This window comes from Mobula hypostoma, chromosome 16, assembly GCF_963921235.1.
Source record: "Mobula hypostoma chromosome 16, sMobHyp1.1, whole genome shotgun sequence".
NCBI lineage: Eukaryota > Metazoa > Chordata > Chondrichthyes > Myliobatiformes > Myliobatidae > Mobula > Mobula hypostoma.
In genome coordinates this window covers 11,693,918-11,701,724 of record NC_086112.1, presented here as the reverse complement: position 1 = coordinate 11,701,724, position 7,807 = coordinate 11,693,918, and the positions used below count along the sequence as shown (strand labels likewise).

The 7,807-nt window shown below is 46.4% G+C and overlaps 1 protein-coding gene across 5 annotated transcripts in view; it reads left to right on the top strand.

The window, feature by feature from the left end:
- The first annotated feature begins 3,947 nt into the window (after positions 1–3,947).
- LOC134357221 (versican core protein-like) overlaps positions 3,948–7,807 on the top strand; it is a 207,601-nt gene continuing 203,741 nt past the window's right edge. For 2 of the 5 annotated variants that reach the window (XM_063068526.1, XM_063068522.1), the window contains exons 1-2: positions 4,369–4,504; positions 7,099–7,260. The gene's annotated coding sequence lies outside the window, so the exon portion shown is untranslated. Of the gene's footprint in view, positions 4,017–4,228; positions 4,262–4,368; positions 4,505–6,283; positions 6,327–7,098; positions 7,261–7,807 lie in introns of those variants that run through there. The other 3 variants (XM_063068523.1, XM_063068525.1, XM_063068524.1) reach the window with 3 other exon arrangements.

Genomic DNA, 7,807 nt, shown 5'->3' with positions numbered 1-7,807 from the left:
ACCGCTGTGTCAGCCGGTACAGCGGAGATACAGTACTGTACTGCGGACTCCGTAATCTGAAGCAAAACACACACACATACAGTTAGCACAGCGCAGGTCTGTACTGTACTGTGGAGTAAATTGATCTGTAATGCAACAATACGTGAGACAACTTTTTCACCACGCCTCGGTACATGTGACAATAATGAGCCAATTTCCCTGGGGTTAATTATTTTGCCGCAGGCAAACCGGCGGTGAGAAGCCTCCGCGGGAGACTGGATGAATAACTAAGGCTCTTGATCGAAAGGGGAGCTTTGCCGGGCAGCGAGGGAGGGAGTTGTACCACCGGTCGGCCCCGCCCGCTCTCTCCCCAGGAATTGCTCACCTGCGCTGCAAACACCCGGTTTATCCTTTACCTGGGGCACGCCCATCCTTCAGTGCAAATGCAGGATATGGGAAGTTCGCGGAAAGCTGAAAGTCATCGTCAGGACTCCAGCGATAAAGACAAATAAAGACAGAACGGGTGCAGAGGAATGTATCCAGGCTAAATGCGCACCTTACAACATTGAACTACAGCTACAGTACTACCCTTCGATCCACCTTATGTTACTCAACGATCAATCGAACCCTTTCCCCCTACACAGCCCAAGCCTCAATTTTTCCATCCGCGTGCCTATCTAAGAGCCTTTCGGATGTCTATTGCATTGGCCTCTGCCAACACCCTGGCAGTGCGTTCCACACACCTCCCGCTCTCTAAGTAACCTATCTCAGACTCCCCCACCCCCCCCCCCCGCACTTTCCTCTACTCACCTTAAGCGGTTGTGCTCTGGTATTGGCCATTGCCGCCGTAGGAAAAAGGCGCATCTTTATCGCGACCACCCCGTTGTTGATCCCGATCGTAAATCGAAATCATTCCACCTCTCACCCCAAACCTAACTAAGATCAGTTTAGCCATTCAACCCCTAACCAAAGATCAGTTCCTTTCTTTTCTACTGTACAACATAAGCCGATATTCCTAAACGCAACAGATTTTGAGTAACACACGCACACACAAAATGCCGGAGGAACTCGGCAGGTCGGGCAGCATCTTTGGAGATTATGTCCTGATGAAAGGCGAAACCTCAACTCTTTATTCCTCTCCATGGACGATAAGACAATATCATTCGGGCAACAGGGGTATATGCCGGCTCCCAAAGGAATCTCAGCAAATCCATTTCCCACCCAGTTCCCTCTCAGATGTCCGGTAACCATCCTCCCGATTCTCTCGTAACCCACACGCAAGAGCCACATGACCTACCAGCTAGCAGATCTTTGACGTAAAAGAGCAGAAATCACAGGAAGAGCATGGACCCCCACCCCCAAACACACACACACACACACACACACACACCCACCCCCACCCAGCGGAGGGGGTAGGGATTACGATGTGTCACGGTGGCTGGACCACTGCCCGATGTCCCTTTCCTAATCCCTGAGCAAAATCACCTCGGCTCCATTCTAAGCCAGGACCAATGTGAACCGAGAAATCGGTCTCCTATCAGCCAATAAGCGACTTTTCTCCTTTCACTCAGATCCTAAATTAGGATGATTTCGCTGGCTATTCCAGCCGTAAACGATCATTCACCACCCCCTCCCCACCCCCGCTCAACACCAATTCAGAAACAGAAACCATATACCAATTCACTCAACCCTGCATCGCGATTACCCTGCATGTCGTCAACACCTTAACGCCAACTCGGATCATTCCCGTGGTAGGTCAATCGATAAAACCAACATAGTACCCATTCCTCCAGTTTGCATCGTTTTGGCACTTATTTTGACGATAATCCTAACGAGAAGTTGCCATCTTGGATAAACTCCAAGCATAGAATCATACTATATTTCCTGATAAACCACGGCATTCGCCAACCCCATTCAAACTGTAATACCGAAATGTTACCGATGACTGCATGTGTGTACAATAGTGATAGCATTCTGGCAATCTACGGTACTTAGATTTACGATATAGACTTCCCAAAACGATTTCTAATTTAATTGGACCTCTGATACCGATTGTCTTTATGAATGGTTTAATGTATTCTTCCTGAAGCGAGTTACTGGTAGTACAATTAAATTGCTTTCAGAACCGATTGTCTAGTTTTGATGCAGCTTGTAACCTATACTGATTGTACCGAAACCCTTAAACGTTCACAGCGATGGCCGTGTTAATGGTATTGCATTGAAATTGTTTTAATTCAGTTGTCATGGATCGATTTTACGATATGTTATGGAGCATTAATACTCTTGGCAAAATCTCAGCGTTACATCTCCGCCCTGGCGGACTCCAGTTTGGAGCGCAGCCGAATGTGGGAGGTGTGTATACTGCAGCTGGTTCGCAGTACTGGTTAATACAATGAGCCAAGTTCTTAGGGAGGGGTTTGTTCATCTAACCCATTAAACATTTACATTTTTGTGGCAGAAGAGGGTTTTAATACTGATTACGAGGACGAGAATGATGTTTGAGAGATTTGGTCTGAAACCCATTCGGCAAAGGGATGCAAGATCTGCTTATTGCCCCCCCCCCCACCCCTGCGGGTCCGGAATAAAGCTAATCAAAGTTCAAATTTCAAAGTAAATTTATTTTCGAGGTCCATATATGTCACAATATGCTATCTTGAGATTCATTTTCCTGCAGGCCATTTACAGTAGATAAAAAGAAACACAGTGGACTCAGTGAAAAACTACACACGAACAAAGACCGACAACCAATGAGCAGAATGCGACCAATGGTGCAAATACAGAAAAAAACCAAAATAACGATAAATAACGAAACAATAAATAATATCGAGAACATGAGTTGTGGAGTTCTTGAAAACGAGTCCATAGGTCGTGGAATCAGTCCAGTGTTGAGGTGAGTGAAGTTATCCACGCTGTTTCGGGAGCCCAATGGCTGTTCCTGAACCTGGGAATGTGGGACTTGAGTCCCCTGTACCTTCATCCTGATGGCAACAGCGAGAAGAGAGCATGCACAATAATCTAGTTGTTGATCGATTTCTCCATTTCACTGCTTTATAAAATCATTCTCATTGTTTGAACCAAGCTCTTGGAAGTTGGAATATCAGAAGAACCGTTGGAAAGTCACTTTTAGGAAACGCTTTTAAAGGCTAACTAATTATTCCCATTAGGTATAGTGCGTTTTCGATCTCATAAATCTCAATTTTATATCGACAGCTTCTCTACCGCTCAGTATTAAAGTGGGACTGGTTAGTTCGGACACGCCAAGCCAACTGTTTGACAGTGACCCGACAAGTCCCCTTCTGCCCTCTGGGTACCTGCAGGGAACCACCGGCTCCTTTGAACGAGATGAGAGTCGGAGGCGGGGGCTGTGAGAGGCTGTTCATTAACCCACACAGGGCGCTGAGTGAAGCCAAGAAATAGGAACTGAATCCTGTGTTACCTGTACTCTCAGCTATTTGCGGGCAGTCAACCTTGTCACATACCACCAATGGCTACAAACGGTGCCTTCTCTACCCCATTCATTTAAAGCACATCTCTGAGGAAGCGACCAGCCAGATGCAGTTCATTAGAGATCGGATATATCAAAGAGATCTCTAGTGGCTCAGCGGTTTAAGAAACAACAGACTTTATCTCGCAGACAATGTCCTTTTAAGGGTTAAATATGGTAGTGGGAGTCTTTTCGTCAATTGGCTCTTTGTAATTCATCTGAGATTCAAATGTCCTTTTTTTCCGGCAACCCAGCCCCGAAGTCGTGAGGGCTCCTCCTCTGTAATGCTGACGGAATAATGATAGGTGTCAAATCCCGCATTTGAACTTGCAGCAATTTAGATTTTCGCTTCTTTTCTGTACTCCGGCCGAGGGCAGACGCGGCTGCCCACGGTTAAGCACTGGTAAGGCGAGGAGCCGCAGGGAAAGAGCCCGGACTCAGTTCGACCCTGACTTCCCAACGACTGGTTTCTAAAGGGAACAACCGCAATATTGGCTGTGGGATTATAAATCACGTTTAATAAGGACTGCCTCGTGTACTCGACATCTGTGAGGTAAGGTCGATTCTCTGTTAGAATGCCCCATTATAACAGAATATCGGTATAACAGAATTTTCTGTTAAGATAATTTTAGCTGGTGATCTAGTACGATCGAAAATTAATCGGTATAATTGATAATGGGAATTGAATGGGTGTTTGACAATAGGCGCATGACAAGATAAGCATGGGAGTGTTGGAGATAAGGATTGGAAGGGGGAGTGGGTAGAGGGACGGCAGGAGGAAAGAGTCGGGCTGCGAAGGTAAAGAAGGAGTCGGTGAGCATGGACGAGGGGAAGTGAGGAGCGCGTGTATTGTGCAGAGTGCGGCGGGGACCCGAGTGTGAGGGCGTGTGTGTGTGTGCGAGGAGGTGGGCCGTGTGTGCGCGCGCGCGCTTTTGAGTGTGTTCCGTTCCAAAGCGCAGGGCGATGTGCAAGAATAGATTTATGGGGTGTGAGGGGAACTGCATTTGATGTATGCGGTGCGAATACGTACGAGTACACGAGGTGAGTGTGCGAGTAGGATGCATGATTAGACTCGCGTATAGGTGGACAAGTTTGCATGTATGTATGTGGTGTGCGCGATTTAGGCGGGCGGATGCACAGGGGCTTTAACGAGTGCCCTAGTTATTTATTGTTCAAGATTCACGATTATTTAATGTCATTTCCAGTGCACAAGTGTGCTGGAATCGACTGGAGGACGAAATAATTGCTAGCAGTGCAACGGACAGTCCTTCTAAGCTAATACACCGTTAGTAAAATATTAGCTTAGAATGAATCCAGATGGATGGTAACTATTGTTCAGTGCTCCAGCGTGTATCCATTTCTTGTGCGGTCTGGTAGACGCAGAGGCGAGGACAGTTCCTAGACAGCATCGGGTCTGTTCGAGTCACTTGGGGAAGGGGAAGGAAAATGCAAATACGCCAGTGATGGATGCGGGGATGTCGAATCAGGGGAGAGAACCCTCTTTGGTAGAAGTTTTCCGAGATGTCGAACAGACCCTCACAGTAACCAGCAAACTACTCTGGCGGTCGGACAAAATGCCCCCTTTCATTACAACTGCATTGTTTAACTTTGGCCAAACGCCTCCGATTCACAGGCACTGGAGAATAAAGCACCCGTATTAAATTCATCTCGGTAAAGAGCTATCTCTGTTGGCGCACACGCGGTTCCTGGTGGCAACGGAAATTAGAACCAGAATAAATTATGTGGAAGTGAAATCCGTTTGGAATAAATCAATTTAGTTCAAATTGGAGAACGGTTCAGTGAACAAAAGACCGCCGGGCGGATTTATTTGACCCCCCCCCTCCTCTCCACCCCTTAAATTTGAATCCAATGTAGTTTTACCAAGGCTCATTAAATGTGCCATTACAACTGGATACTGGGCACGGTATCAAATTATACAATGAAACGTTCTTTAGCATTATCTCGGGAAACTTTTCCAGACAAGAGCCCACGCATAATTAGCAAAACCCGGAGGTTGGGAAAAAAAGAAAACGTGATTCAGTCGCAAGAGTTAGAATCAATTGAAAGCTTATCACCCATGAATGCCAGCGTTTGGCGGTGGAAGTTACTGCAGTTAGGATGAGAAAAGCGTCATTACTCCTGCAGCATATGTACTGATGTTCACTTGTTCCCGGATAGGGTGTCGGTGCGTCTGTTGAAACCCAGCGCGTATTAATATCTGAGGAATGTGATAAAAATCAGAAGCGTGTCCAGTCTCTTCCACTGCCTCTCATTCTGTGCAACAATGTCTTTCTGACACTTAGACAGCACTGGGGGTGAGTGATCAGCGAAAGCGGGTAAAATTCCCATTAGAATGCAAATCAACGTTAAAAGAGCACACAACAGCGTCTTGTAGGCAGCAATGGACAGGACTTTTAATAAGAAACACGGCATATGCGAGGCTCATTAATTTCCTTTGTGCAAACTTCGTTTACTGCAAGTCTCACAGGATTCCTTCTAAAAGTTTTCCCTCCCGGTGCTATTCACTGAGTCTAAACCGGGCTGGACCCTACGAGTACTGTGTGTCAGGACTGTGTCTGCCTTTTAATAAGTCGGTGTGATAGAGTCCAGGGACTGCGGTGGGCGGGTTTATGGTGGCTTGTGATGCCCTCTCGTGGACAATCTGCAAACAATGATCGCTACATTGAGTGGTGCCCTCCCAGTCTGTAAATTAAAACAAATGGCTTGGACACTGAAATAACCGAAGTCTCATTTCTACCTTTTTTCATACCGAATCACTGCATCTTAAAAAAATATATATATCCTGGCGCCTGTTCGCAAAAGACCAGACTTAACCAGCTGCTGTTTAGCGCATGCTTTAATGGTAGATACAATTATTTTACTCTACTGAAAAGTGACACAAAAAAGTTGTGAGGGTAAGGAAAGCTGAGAGTTGGTGGTTTCTCTGCACTGAGCTGATGTGTCTATTGCCGTTGGCACCGTGGGGAGAATGCCCCGCTGTTTGGTTATATGGGGGAAGGGGGTGAATCAAATGTAATTGAGCGGCTACCGCAAAGTCTTTGATGTTAACGAACCGCGGGAATTGAAACATCCGCCCTCTTCCCCAACACACACACACACACACACACACACACACACACATAGACGTACACACACACACAGACACAGAGACACACACACAAATAGACACACATAGACACGCACAGACACACAGACAGACAGACAGACACACATAGACACAGACACACACACAAATAGACACAGACACATAGACACGCACAGACACACACACACACAGACGTACACACACACATAGACACAGAGACACACACAAATAGACACACATAGACACGCACAGACACACACACACAGACGTACACACACACATAGACACAGAGACACACACAAATAGACACACATAGACACGCACAGACACACAGACAGACAGACAGACAGACACACACACATAGACACAGACACACACACAAATAGACACAGACACATAGACACGCACAGACACACACACACACACACACACACACGCTACTTTCGTCCATGAATGAGAACGACTGACAATACTCCGCATCACCGTGGGTCTTAATCGATAACGTTTCAATCAATTGTGTCTCTTTCAGTCAGTCTTGTTAATCCGGTTGGCTACGCTAAGCGTTTGAAGAAAGCTACTGGCGGAACGAGAGGATCACCCTGCAAAGAGTCGGCTCGAAGCCGGCGTGCAATCGCCCTGTAGGCGGTGACCAAGGAAGAAATCCCAAAATCGGTCCCGAATCTGTTTTCAGGTAAATCATTGCAGACAGAACATAACAAATGTAGCTGTGAAATAGACACAGCCTGAACCGTTTAATGCAAAGATCTGAGTGGGGACACCCATTGTAATTGTACACCTAAAGCGAAGGAGCTGAGGAATATTTAAAACTGTATGTAACACAGGAGTGTGCGGTCACTTGGGGATTCCACTTGCCATTAACACTCTGCTGCTTAAAGCAAACCACGAGCGTCATTCCATCTGTAGTGAAGGTCGGGTTTATTTTAACGTACTCTCGCTTTGTTCCGTTAGTATTACTGCATTTTATTGAACATTCATGGTCAAGTCTTCCTGTTCTTGGGAGCAATCCTGATGAAGGGTGTCAGCCAGAAACGTCGACTGTTTTCCCCTCCACAGATGCTGCCTGACCTGCTGAGTTCCTCCAGCTTTTTGTGTGCGTTTGCCCTGATATCCAGTAACATTGTATGCGTAGGCACAACGCTTCAATTATCAGCATTTGCCATCTAATGGACATGCCCTTTAGAACAGAGATGAGGAGCAATTTCTTCAGTGATGTATCT